This window comes from Kogia breviceps, chromosome 4 (assembly GCF_026419965.1).
Source record: "Kogia breviceps isolate mKogBre1 chromosome 4, mKogBre1 haplotype 1, whole genome shotgun sequence".
Taxonomy (NCBI): Eukaryota; Metazoa; Chordata; class Mammalia; order Artiodactyla; family Physeteridae; genus Kogia; species Kogia breviceps.
This window is the reverse complement of record NC_081313.1, coordinates 34,352,210-34,366,973: the sequence shown is the minus strand read 5'-3', so window position 1 is coordinate 34,366,973 and position 14,764 is coordinate 34,352,210. Positions and strand designations below refer to the sequence as shown.

The 14,764-nt window shown below is 34.7% G+C and overlaps 1 protein-coding gene across 2 annotated transcripts in view; it reads right to left on the bottom strand.

Annotated features, from left to right (window-relative positions):
• The window catches only part of FBXO4 (F-box protein 4), a 343,376-nt gene that overhangs the window by 292,285 nt on the left and 36,327 nt on the right, over positions 1 to 14,764 (bottom strand). For both annotated transcript variants that reach the window (XR_010840116.1, XR_010840115.1), the window contains exon 10: positions 12,401 to 12,530. The gene's annotated coding sequence lies outside the window, so the exon portion shown is untranslated. The remainder of the gene's footprint in view (positions 1 to 12,400; positions 12,531 to 14,764) is intronic.

Genomic DNA, 14,764 nt, shown 5'->3' with positions numbered 1-14,764 from the left:
ATGTTAAGCTCCAGGGTGTGATCTTGGGAGGCTTATGTAGAACCGAAGGTCAGGGGTTTAACAGGGGCTGAGGAACTCTAAAGGTCAGATATCAGAAGGGACATCAACATGAATGTTGACTCATCCAGGATGGCGATGAGGCAGAGAGCTACACTCTGAGAAACCTATTTAATTCATCTAAAATTGGGGTTCTGTGCTGGACATGTGGTAGGATAGAGTTCATGACAATGGAAATGAGAAAAGACAATATAAATGCAGACTTCAAAAGGGAAGAGTATTCAGTGGGGGCAGAAAATATGTACTCTTTGGTGGCTGATCCCTACTCCTTCCATAAAAGGTTAAAGAAATTTGCCTGGCCTGATATTAAAACTAATGGGTCCAAAAGCCAGGAGAATGAGGAGTACCCATTCATACATTTTCTTTATTTTCCCCCTGTGCTTCTCTTTCCATGGTTCAATAAAAATGCTATTAAAATAATGTTATTTCTCAACTAAGAATAATCATAGAAAGAGAAAACATTGTAAAATGCATGTTCAAAATAATGATAACTAAAATTGCAACCATCATAGTATTAAGTAATTGGTACTATTCCTGGAGAATTAGTCAGATATTGAGGGGGTTCCCTGGTTAGCGCCTACTTTTCAGATATAGCTCAAACATTATTTTCTCAGACTAGGCTTTCCTGAACCTCCCACCACCAAGACTTCTTCACAGTAGTAATTATATTGTTCTTTCACATTTGTTTGAACTTTGATGAATGTCCCCACCCCTGCACTGCACTGTAAGTGCCATAAAGCAGTGAATTTGAAATCTCTATTCTATATATTCCCAATGTCTGTCAGATTGCCTATCACACTGAAAACTTCTTTGAGTGAATTAATGAATGGTATGTGTCAAAATTCCCTTAGGACAGTATTCCAGGTTTTAACATTCCAAACCAGGTGTTAACCTTCAAAACTAGGCAGCATGCCAAAGGGATAGATTTGGTACCTTGGACATAGAGAATCTGAGAAATGCAATCACAGAGGGAGTGGGAAGGTCAAAGGAGGATCACTGAAATTAGCCACTTAACTGTGTAATATTTAAAATTATTTAGTAATATCTTAAAATTTTAAGTACACTTTTATGATGATGGTACTGCTGCACCAAGTAAAGGAAGGAATCACAATGCTAGCACAGATCTAAATCCCACTTCAGATATAACTACTGTAACCTGGTAGGTCCCTTTGGAGCAGTTGTGCACCTGCCAGGCAAACACATTCTGTCCCTGCCACATTTCCTCTCCCCTAGCCTTGAAGAAATTGATGCTAAAGCCTAGATTGCCAAGACTGAGGAGTCACGAAGCTAATTAATAAGCTTCGTGGGTATGTGCATTTTTATAGTAATCTTTAGTCTGAGTCAAAGGTGGAATGTTTAAACTAGGATGAATGAAGAGCAGGTGCTGACAAAGGAGGTAATGGGAAGGTATTTTGGAGAGATGCTTCTAGAATTAGTAAATCATCACTGAGTAGATATCTCTGACTTGAGCAATTCAAGAAGTACAACAAAGAAATAACACAGGGCACACAAAGCACCTGACTCCTGCTGTTGTTTTAACTGGCTGTGATCTTCAAATTGTTTAACTGGGTCAGGTTACAGTAAGCCCCCAAGGTAAATATAGTTTTATGTATGCAAAGAGCGCTTTAAAGAAAATTATCTAAATTCTAGTAATCACCTAGCAACCTAATGTCCTCCCATTTGTCTCTACAGCAGCTTACTAAGTAAGGTCTTAAGGGAATTTAGAATGCTGGGTTCTAAGCTAAATTTTGAATTAATAGTTATTTTCGCTTTAAAATACCACTCCAAATTTAATTACACTGATCATATCTAACGTGTTTATTTACACAAAAATCAGTCAGCCTCTTAAGCTATTTCTTCACTGCTGACATTTGAATCTATTTTTTCATAAGCACTTCTTATTAAGGATAGCCAATGATAATATCTATCTAAGTCACGAGCCCTGATAATGCAAACTGAAAATTCTTTGGCATGAAGGAGATTCAACAGGTTCACTAATATTGTGCTCAATGCTGGCATCGTAGTGCCTTCATTGTTTACTTTCGTAAATCATTTAACTTAATTCCACTGTGGTCAGGGAATACAATGAAAGATTTCAATGCTTTGAAATTTGTTCAACTTACTTTATGATGCATCACATGGTCTATTTTGTTAAACATTCATGTGCATTAGACAGAAGATAAATTCTGTCATTGGTGGTTCAGTGTTCTACATAGCTCTGTTAAGTAGTTAAGATCTGTTCAGATCTCCTATATCTTTTTTTTTTTTTTTGTCTGTTAGAAAAATATGTTTTAAAACTAGAACCAATTGATTTCTAAGAAATCAGTAGTGGGGGTGAGATAAAGAGAGTACTCAAGGTTGTTTCCAAGATTTTTGGCCTGAGCAATAGGACAAGTGGTAATTAAATGAGGAGGAGAAAGAAAGGGAAAAAAGTTATTGCACGTGACTTACATCCTCCCGCACATCAGTCGTCACTGTCTCTTCCTCAACCCCCACCCCTCCTCCCCACACCCTGAAGGACTTGATGCCAAATGAACATGCAGAGGCAGTAATATAGCTCTGTTATATGATAAGCTAACACACAAGAAGTTCCCTAATTTCCCTTTTGCCCCTCTCACAGTGCTTTCCCATGATGTGGCCTATCACAGAAGCTAATTTTCTATCAGACCCAGGAGAAGGGAGAGGGAGTTGCACGATGACTCATGAAAATCTTCTGACAGAAACATGGCTCATTTTTTTATATGGAGATGGTAAAGTTGCACATAAGCAAATATTTCATTAGTTTATCTGAATGTTGCATATACCATACTTTTTAATCCACGGATACTGCAAAAGACATTATAATGAAATGTCACTCAGGATTGTATAAATGTCAAAAAGGTTCAAGGTCATTTCTCTACAAAAATAGCTCTTACAAGGAACTTATTCACACACATGTATAGTTTTTCATTTCTATAGTATTTCAGTGCCTAAACTGGACTCAGAAATATGAGGACCCTCCAACAACAAGAAAAATGAATATACGTAAGCATACATAGACAGATATTTGGTAAAATCCTTTGAAAAAGTTACTCGACACCCCAGGTCAGGAGAGGTCAGGATATCATTGGTAATTCAAGGAATCTGTGATGTGCCGCAAACAAAGTGAGGTTGGGAGAAGTAATGGTTGCTTTGTTTTGAGATGGAGCTGATATTTATGATTTCCATTTTATTTTTAAAAAAGCTTTCTAAACTAACATGATGTACTAATCGCTAATAAAAAACAGCCTAATTGCTTCCCTTTTAGATTACAGTCATAAAGGTCTGGTTTTTCTATAAAAACACTGCTCATTCTTAGATTACAGTGTATTCATAAACAGACTCCTGTGTGTTGTTTCATTTATTTTTAGTTAGAGAGAATATAGCATTTACTTGCATGAAACTAAACTCAGGAATTAAAGCTAAATGGATTTAAACTGGGAGACTTTTTTTCCCTATAAACAGCAGGAAGACTGTAGCATCTCCACATTAAGGCAAAGAGCAATGAAAAAAATAAATCAAAACAATTTACATAAATATTAGAATGTTATTATTTTGTCCACCCAAAAGCTATATTATTTTCTTGCTTGAGAAAATCAATAACAGAAGTACTTAAGAACTCAAAAACCTCCACCTTGTATTTAGAACATTTGCATTTTTGTGGTGTTATGCCTTCTGAGAGTTAATAATAACATCGGGTCTGGGTACTATCTTGCCTAGGGTTACTTGAGTAAAAGAGTAGAGTTCAAAAAGTTCACACAAACATCCCAAACAAACACAGTTCTGAGAAAGGGATCATTCCAATGTAGAACCCTATGAATTTAATACATCATTACAAGTGGTAGCATCACATTTTGTTCCCTGGACCTAAGCTCATCAAAGTTCAATTTTATTACAGAATGATGAAAGAAAATGAATAGTAGGCTACATTTGTCCTTAAAATAACTCAAGTGAACTCCCTGAAAATGACTGTCCTTCCTTTTTTTTTATATCTTCCTTTTTCTCTCCCCCACTCCACATACACATCCCCCTAAATGAAAGCAATCTTACAGCCAATAGCTTTTTTTTTTTAACATCTTTATTGGAGTATAATTGCTTTACAATGTCGTGTTAGTTTCTGCCAATAGATTTTTTTATGCTCTTAGTCAAAAAGAGTAAACCTTGCTTTGGGTGGTTATGCTAAACAATGGAGCCAAGAGGTAAAAGAAATTGACGTTAGGACAAGAAAATCATTTCAAGTTAAATTAGAGCTTTTATATCACAGCTTAACCTGAACATGTTCTAAATTTTTCTCTAAATTTTCTCAGGATTGGGGACTGCTCTCATACAACCTTGTGCAATGCTTTCTAAATTTAACCCCAAAAAGTTATAATTTCAAGGATTATTACTACCATAACTGAATGCTGAGTTTGAAATATATATTATGAATCAAATGTGTAGCCTTTTACTCTTAAAGAAAGAGTCAGAAATTTTAAATAGAACATTTGAAATAATTGAGTAGGGGATGGAGCAAAAGAAAAGTTCCACTAAGAATCAGGCAGCAACATATTTATTTTTCCTATTCGTTTTTTTAATAGTTGGAGATTTCCTGTAAACTACAGAGCAACCGATGGTTTATGTCATCTAACTCTCTTATACCTAGTTAGCAAAAGGCTCTGTTTTCTCTTTTTAGATAAATATGGTTAATAATAATAATAACAATGATAGCTAAGTTTCATTAAAAGCTTACTTTGTCGAGCTCTTTACTTAAATCAACTAAGTTCTCTCAACAAGCTTATAAGGAATACACTACTATTATCCATTTGGCCAAATAAACCAAATTACAAAGAAGTCAGGTAATTCTCCCAAGTTAGTAAGTAGAAAAGCCAAAATTATAATCCAGGCTGACTTTCTCAAGAGCACTCTTAACCTCTCTCCTGTACAGCTCATAACATTAAGCCTATTTCTTTCCTTTGCAATACCCATTAAGCCTAGAATTTTTTCTTGTCATTCTCTAAACTTTACTTTAAATATGTATCATCCTTTAGTAATTGTAGAAACTCTAGTAAAAAAACTGAAGGATAGCTTTTGATGTTGCTGCTTTTTTATTACTAGCTTTGCTTGCCTTTGCCTCCCAGGACTATTTCTTTCAATGTTGCACCATCGTCATCGTTGGCAACATCCACAAAGATTTATTCCTACTATATGAAAACTTACATGTACCAAATATAATCTTGTAAGCTCTGTTGAATAAATTAATAAATAAATATAGAGATGTGTTAGTACTACATTGTGAAGGAAATTACATGTCTTGCCAAACTATCTTTTTGCAGGCAATGGGAGGCATTTGGAATATTTAGTAGGGTAATGAAATACTCTGATTTGATGATAAAAAAAAATCACAAAGGTGGAAGTTTGGGGAAGAGTTTAGTAAAGAGTGAGACTGGATGCATGGAAATCAGTTAGGAGAATTTTGCTGTTCAATCCAGGCAGGAAATTATGACGATTGGTCTATAATCATGGTAAGAGGAATTGAGAAGGGTAGATAGAGAAAACTACTGAAGAGAACGCAACTTGGAGAAAATCAGACTGAAGTCACACATTGATAGTGAAGAGGAAAGATGCAAAATACCTCTTTAGGACAGATGTTTTTCCATACAGCTTAGGAACATTTCCTACTTGGGGTTTTCATGCCCGGAAGAAAGCTGGACAAGAAAGAGGAAGTGAGTGCAATCATCCAGAGCTAATTTTTCCTACCATGAACCAAAATTTAGCAGATTAGAAGATAAAAGATAAAATGTTTGGATTTTGAAATTATAGAAAAGGGAACTATATTGATGGAATACCTTGAAACATCATTGCATTATGAAGCTTTACATTATGAAGCATCCAATATGATTCAGCAAATGGGAATTATAGAGTCAAAATATTTTATAGGATAGGAAAAGGCTCTCATATATTCTTGGTGGAAATGTTAGTATTTGAAACTATGTATATAGTATAATTCCAATTTTTTAAAATATGTGCCTAAAAATATGTAGATGAAATTCTGTGAATATTGACAGGTTCTCTCAGTGCTGGGTTTATGGTTGATTTTTCTGTTTTATTTATAAGTATTATCTACATTTTCCAATTTTTAAAATAATTAGTTTGTATTCCTTTTATCTTAGAAAAAACACATGATTTAAAAGAAACAACAACAAAAAAAACCCCATGGATGTAGCTATAGTGTAACAAAATGGTTCTCATGTATTTAAAGTGTTATTATGGGCTTCCCTGGTGGCACAGTGATTTAGAGTCTGCCTGCCGATTCAGGGGATATGGGTTCGTGCCCTGGTCCGGGAGGATCCCACGTGCCGCAGAGCGGCTGGGCCCATGAGCCATGGCCGCTGGGCCTGTGTGTCCAGAGCCTGTGCTCCACAGCGGGGGAGGCCACAACAGTGAGACGCCCGCGTACAGCAAAAAATAAAATAAAATAAAATGTTATTATTAGAATAAATCTAAGTAAATATTCTTTAATTCATAGAAAAAGAAACACATACATTTGGGGAAAAATCTGAATTTCTCGGCTATAAAGGTGATTAATAGCAATTGCAGTTCACTAAGTAATGTTTTGGAATCACTATCCCAAAGGAAATTTAAATGATTTACAACTCCTGCCTATATGCTTGTATTTATATAAAGATGTGTTTTATATTCCAATTTCCTCCTTTAGAAGAATGTTGATATATTGGTGATGGTGTGTTATGCAGAAATTAAAGAAAAGGGAGTTAAGAAATGAGAAATTAGATTCAAGATTCTTTCAACCCATTTTTTACTATTTTCATCCTGAAATGTGGAGAAATGATAACACAAGAAAGTATTAACCTATGTGTTTGTGCAGTAAAATTCACAATTATTCAAAATGTTTTCCTGAATATATACCGTTGTCTCTCTATGACACTTCCCAGTCTCCTAGCATTGAGTTTCAGTCAAAAGTGTTGAGTTTCAATAATTTTTCTATTCAACACACATCCACCTCCTCCCCCAAAATCTTTATTTTAACATTATCATGAGTGGCTCAGATTCTGCCTTCTATAAAGACATTGGAATTGAAATACTCTTAAGACTGTCTCATAGCAGACTCTCCCAGGAGGTTCAAAATGTTCAACATTTGTTCCATTTCCCCAATTTTATTGTAAATAAGATCTCATCTTGTTAGGCCATAGTCACCACTTGACTTCCACTGGGAGAGTCAGTAGCTGGTTATGAGTGAGCACCAAGACAGCTATTTTTAGGTCTTCAAAACACGGACCTTCAGACTAACCTATATCAATCCAATGATTCGCAATCTTTTGGTAAGAAAACATGCAAACCTGCTCTCTAACCCTCCCAGATCCTTTCCCCAAACTAAGTCTGCTGTAAGCCCCAACACTAGGGCAGCCAACTCCTGAGTAGCTGGCACAAACAGAATGGCCTGATGCATCTCCCTTGTTTTGTCTTGTCTTTAGATTGATTTCAGACATAGTTAATACAAATAGGTATATGGGAGCCACTGGTGAGTATTTTTGAAGTTAGAACTAAATTCTATGAAGGGGATATGATCATATTTAATGGACCTGAACTCTTTAGTAATACAAGAAGATAAACTTACAAGAGGATGAAATGTAGTTACAGACTCCTTGGATATTGGAATTTAAATTTGTAGGTCTGAGAATTTAAAGTTTTAGGCCCTAGAAATATAAATAGTAACCAAGAACCAAGGACATGTCTTAGCAACACCAGGGGACCTTATGGGCTCAGAAGTGTGTACTGGAGCCAGCTTACACTGGCTCAGTGCAAAAATTGTCTCATTTCTTCCTAATTCCACATTCAGCGATGTCACAATAATAGCTAGAAATAGGCCATGGTTGAAGAGGTTAAGTCACAGAAATTATCAAACACTACAGATTAGGACTTTTTTTTTCCTGATAGGCAATTGTTGAGCATTTGCTAGACATAAACAAAGGAGTATAGATTTCAGAATTTTTAATAATGTAATTAGTTGTAAGCATGATCGCACACTCAAAGTCAGTGCTGTATAATGAAAAAAACAAAATCTACACATGAAGAAGAATATTATATAAGGCAGACTGATTAACTGAAGATATACATCATAAACCCTAGGGCAACTACTAAAAAAATTTTTAAGAAGTATCAATAAGTTAATAGTGAAGATAAAATGGAATCATAAGAAAAATGTTCAGTTAACCAAAAAGAAGGCAGAAAAAGAGGATGAAAGAAATGAAGAACAGATGGAATGATAGAAAGCAAGATTGTAGAATTTAATTCAACCATATCAACATTGACAAAATGTGAATGATCTAAACATGCCAATTAAAAACAGAGATTGTCAGACTGGAGTTTTAAAAAGTATATGCTATTTATACGAAATCTCCGTAATATAAAAGCATAGATAGGTTAAAAGTAAAGTGATGAAAAAAGATATACCATGCAAACACAAACAAAAGAAAGCTTGGGTGGCTTTAATAATATCACACAAAGTTACTTCAGAACAAGGAATATTATCAATGTTTAAAAGAAAAATTAGATAATAATAAATGGGTCAATTCTCCAAGAAGACCTAAGAATTCTAAGTGTGTACATTCCTAATAACAAAACCTCAAAATACACAAAACAAAAACTGATAGTGCTAAAAAGAGAAACAGATAAATCCACAATTACAGTTTGACACTTCAACATTCCTCTCTCAGTAACTGCTAGACCAAAGACAGGAAATCAGTAAAGATACAGGAGACATAAGCAACATTATCAACCAATATGTCACTATAATATAATATTATTTACATTTATGGAACACTCCATACAACATCTGAGTAAGCATTTCTTTCAAATGCATGTGGAACATTCAACAAGATAGTATTCTTGGCCATAAAACAAACTTTGCCAAATTTTAAAGAATAGAAATTATTAAAAGTATGTCTTTTGATCATAATAGAATTAAACTAGAAATTAATTTTTTAAAACTATATCTGGAAAATTCCCAAATATTTGGAAGCTAAAGCTGCAATGAATATTCTCATATATTCATCATTGCAACTGAGTTCTATTATTTTCTTAAATACATAAACTTTAAAATATGATGATCCCTTATGATGCAAATGAATTACTATTGTCATATGCAGGGGTTTTTTGTTGTTATTTTATAGAACTAAATATACCACTTCTCAAAATGACTCTTGGCAGAATTACAAACCTCAATCTGAAACTGAAATTCAAGAACTTTTCCAACACTATCGCCCATATACCTATGTCCACATGACAACCTCCTAGTCATCTTTTTAGACATAGCTCAAACATCCCCGAGAAGCCTTCTTTGACAATTGTCTATGCATGCCTGCTCCTCATCATCCAGCCAAATTAGACTTTCCTTCTTGCATGGTCCCATAGCTCTCTTCACATACCCCTGGTAACACATCTGGTGTCCTCTGCCTTGTTACCTCTACTTGTCCTTCAAACTTCAGCTGCAGGCTCCATAAAAGCATTCCATGTCCTTCTCCCCTACTTACCTTCACTGGGTTAGACAATTCTCTTACGTAAGTCAAAAACACTCAATGATTAGTGTAGGGTTTCTCGAGAGCAGCGCTATTGACATTTTTGACCTAATAACTCTGTTGTGCAGGGCTGTCCTGTGCATTGTAGGATGACTAGTAGTATCCTTGGCCTCTCCCTACCAGGTGCCAGTAGCACACACACCCCAGACGTGACAATCAAAGATGTTTTCAGACATTGTCAAGTGTCCTCTGTGGGGCAAAACACTCCCTTATTTGAGAACCACTGATTAAGTGCTACTAATAATACTAATTGTGATCAGTCTGTTTATCTGTTTATTAGTCTATCTTAGACTATTGGCAATTCAAAGGAAGTAACTGTATATTTTCTTTCTGAAGCCCAGTTTCTAGCACAGAACCTGGAACCTGATAAATACTTATATTTTGCTGAAGAAAATAAATGAAATTCTATTGCTTTGGAAATCATTTTGTTTATAGATCCATATAGCACCTTTTTTCTTCTTCTCCCTTCTGGATTGGGATCTCCTTGAGGACAAAAAACCTTATTCACTTTTATGAATAAAAAGTGAATAATGCACTAAAATTGTCTGATCATTGTTTTATGATTATATCAATCAACAAAAGAATTTCTCATGTAGATAAGAATGTACTAAAACTGACAGATTATAATCCAGGCTTTCAAGAGTCAGTGAGAGAAAGAAGAGGTGCATTTTTTAAAACATATATATGTAAAATGAAGTAAATGGGAGCATAAAACTCTATTCATAATTATAGACAGCTATCTGCAAGCTCTTCATAAGTTATTTTAATCAATTTATTTCTACTTTAATAAACTAAATATAATATAACAGGGATGAAAATGATGGAACCAAAACTATAAATTGCTAGAAGGATAGAGAAAGACATGTTCTACCTATTTTAAAATCATTAAAATGCACATAATCAAGAGGGAAGACACTAGATGACTTATGAGCCTATAGAGTGGTCTTTTTAATAATAATCAAGGTAATCATTATTTCCAAGAAGATTATCTAGTATGTAAGAAGCTAGTCATACATAGAATTATTATGAGACAGAAAATACTTATCTTTCATGTCTTAATTTTTACCAGGAAATACACTACATTAAAATTAATCGGTTAAAAAATACTGATCTATTACATTGAGTAACTTTTTATTATCTAGCTAGTGTTTTTCAAAAATTATTATTACGTGTGTAGTGATGGATGGTAACTGGACTTATTGGGGTGATTATTTCACAATGTATAAAAATATTGAATCACTATGCTGTACACCTGAAACTAATATAACATTGTATGTTAAGTATAACTTAGTTAAAAATTATTATTAGAAAAGCAGCACATGTGCATTGTAGAAAATTAGAAAAGCGTAATTAAATCAATCCTTCACCACCAGAGACCATCACTAATTAACACCTATATTTCCAGGTCTTTACACACACACACACACACACACACACACACACACCCCTTTGTAGTTACATATCAATATAAAATCATATTGTACATACTCTTACTCAACCTACTTTTTTCAGTAAGTAATCTCTACTTTCTCTTTCAGTACCTTTTATCTCTTCTAATACTTATACTATATTCAAAATTCCCCATTTGATCCAAAAATATCACATACAGCTGGTTTGTCCATTTAAATATCAAATGTAGGATCAAACTTTCATCTAGTTTTTATGTCCCTTAAGTTTCATGTAATAGATTATAATCTCTTTTTCACAATCATGACTTTTTAAAGAACCAAGTCAATTACCTATTGCAGAATATCACTGGATTTTTCTGGTTTCTTTGCCATGCTACCATTTAAGTTGTCAGTCTCTATCCTGCATTTCTTATAAATTGTACATTATATTAGAGGTTTAATAAACCCAATTTAAATATTTTTGCCTAGAATAATTCATAGGCCTTGGTGTGTACTTCATGTGGCTTTATAACTGGCACACAATATCTGATTAACAAACATTAATGACACTATGATTGACTGATTCCTATACTAAGTTATTTTGTTTTCCCCTCCACTGTACAGATAAAATTTTCCCCTTGTGATTAAAAAACAACGTGTGAGGTTTTCTTTTAATGATTAACCAATGGCCAGTTTTCCATAAACCATTTACTTAATGATCTTGATACCGATTAATAATCCTTCCCTCAATCTATTAATGTAATTTCTGTGAAATTATTTTTTTCTAATTCTACAGTCCCTTCTATGTCTTATAATGCATTTTTCCGTAAAACAGCATGCTTCCTCAAAAACTGGGATATTTGGTTACCCTGTTGGTGAGGATGTAAGCAACAGAAGTACCATAGACACCTGGTGGGAATATTCACACTTCACTTTTGGAAAACAATTTGGCATTATCTAGCCAAGGTGAACATACACACAATCTATTACCTAGCATTTCCATTTTAGGTATAGCATTTCCCACTTTAGGTATTCTTCACTTAAGATCAGAAATTTATCTTTGTAAATTAGACATTTTAAAAATAAATGCTAATTGAGAGTCTACTTCTTAATATTTTAAATAAGGAAAATTATAGTGTTTTTATATCAACCAAAAACATCAACCAATTTCCTAAAACATAACTAATTCAGAGTAAAATGCATATAAAGTATTCATTAAATGACTAATATGGTTACTTCAAATAGTTTCTTTGTATGCAGAACATGCTGTATTAGTCTAGGTTCTCCAGAGAAGTAAAACTTGGATATATAATATCCAATTGATGTACTATATCATACATGATTTATTATAAGGAATTGGCTCACGTGATTATGGAGACTGCAAAGTTCCAAGATCTGCAGTTGAACCCAGAAATCTGGTGAAGACCCAATAAAGCCAATGGTGTAGTTCCTGTCCAAGTCCAAGTGTGAAGGCAGGAGAAGACCAATGTTCCAGCTAGAAGATAGGCAGAGAGAGCAAATTCTCCTTTATTCAGCCTTTTGTTCTATTCAGGCCTTCAATGAAATGGATGAGGCTCACCCACATTGGAAAGGGCCACCTGGTTAATTTAGTCTGTCTATTCAAATGTTAATCTCATCCAGAAACTCCCTCACAGATACATCCAGAATAATGTTTAACCAAATATCTGGGCAACGCCTCCAGTCAAGTTGACACATAAAATTAACCATCATATATGCCCTTCAGTGATTCTAGCTACACCTTTCAAAACATTAATACTTAACAATTCTACCTGGAATATAACCCAGACTTCCCCTCCCACACACACATTGTTTTGTTTTAAATGTAGTATTGAGTTTGCAAGACATAAATACAATTTTTTCATATAAATCAGCTAACAAGTATATTGCAAGGACACTTACATCCTAAAATTTGGATATCAAAGTCCAAGAGGTGTTTCACGATGGAAACGTTAAAGTACGCCAGTACTACCCTAAAAACATGTAAACATATGCACTAGCATACATGTGTAAGAATATTTGTAGCAGTGTTATTTATGGTAACCAAAAACTGCAAAGACCTGAATGTCCACTTACAATAGCATGAATGAGTTGTGAAATATGCATACAATGGAAGAGTATATCACTAAGAACATGGTATGCAAAATGCTATAGTATGGATGACCTTGCAAACACAATATTGAACAAAATAAGAAAGATAAAAATAATTCCAACAGTATGGAGTCTACTCATATTAAGTTCAAAGCAGGCTAAACCAGGCCATTGTTTAGAGATGCACATATAGGTTGTAAAAGCATAAAGGAAAAGAAAGGTATGACTATCACAAAGCCAGAATAGTGGATACTTCCAGAGTGGAGGGATAGAATTATAATTAGGAAGGAAGCCACAAACAAGGTGGGTGTTCTTGGATGTCGCAAAATTTCTATTTTTTGACTTGGGTTATACCAGAGTTTTTTTTATAAGTATTAATTAGACAGTACAGATATATCTTATAAATTATTCTGTAAGTACATATATTTCATAGTAAGAAAAGAATAAGAGATGAATGGAGAAAGTTAGATTAGGCATTATATAGGAGGTACAATTGCAAGATGCTGCTGGCAGGCACCAATCTCTGCTTGCTGTATCTCACCAAGTGTCAACAAATGTATAATTGAACTGCAGAAGATAAAAGTAAGGACAACTAAAATAAGCCAGAGACAGAAGCATTTGCAAAGGAGCTTGCACTTAGTAAATGCTCAAAAACAACACATTTGTTGGATTGGAACTTGATGAATGGAAAAAGAAAACTTCCATATATGTAAAAGGTTTAAAGAAACAGTCTAGGGTCTGCCCTGGTGGCTCAGTGGTTGACAATCCACCTGCCAATACAGGGGACATGGGTTCGAGCCCTGGTCTGGGAAGATCCCACATGCCGCGGAGCAACTAAGCCCATGTGCCACAACTACTGAGCCTGCGCCTAGAGCCTGAGAACCACAACTACTGAGCCTACGTGCTGCAACTACTGAAGACCGTGCACCTAGAACCCATGCTCCACAACAAGAGAAGCCACCACAATGAGAAGCCTGCACACTGCAACAAAGAGTAGCCCCTGCTCACCGCAACTAGAGAAAGCCTGCACACAGCAACAAAGACCCAACACAGCCAAAAAAAGCAAAAAAAACCCCAACAGTCTACAAGATTTAAAAATAAAACAAAAACTAAACACCTTCATGGGGACATAACAGGCATTCATAAAATCATAAAATGTAAGAATACTGTGAACATGGCTTTGTGCAATAAATCCTGCAATTTTCAAGACATGAGGATGCCAACGAAATTCAAAAGAAATCATTTTCAATAATTAAAAGAAATTGCATCTTACACAGAAAGCAGTAAATATACAATAAGTCATAATTATTATATGTGCTTAAATTTTGGTATTGACAGAAAAAATTACCAAATAAATAAGCACCTAGACAGAATATTCAGCCTCAGAAGAAAGCGTTCAATCATTTTATGACTGTTTAAAATTCAGTTAAAATAAATGTTTCTCAATGCTTTGACCAGGCTCTGGTACATGAGGCAAAAGTTCAGAAGCATTCCCATGATTTCCGATATCCCATAGCGTGCTGCCCTCTGCAGGGAGAGCTGTGTCACATCTGATCCCACTTTTCCACGGTAATTTTTGTAAAAATTTCCACTTTCGTTTTCATGAATGGAATGTGTCTA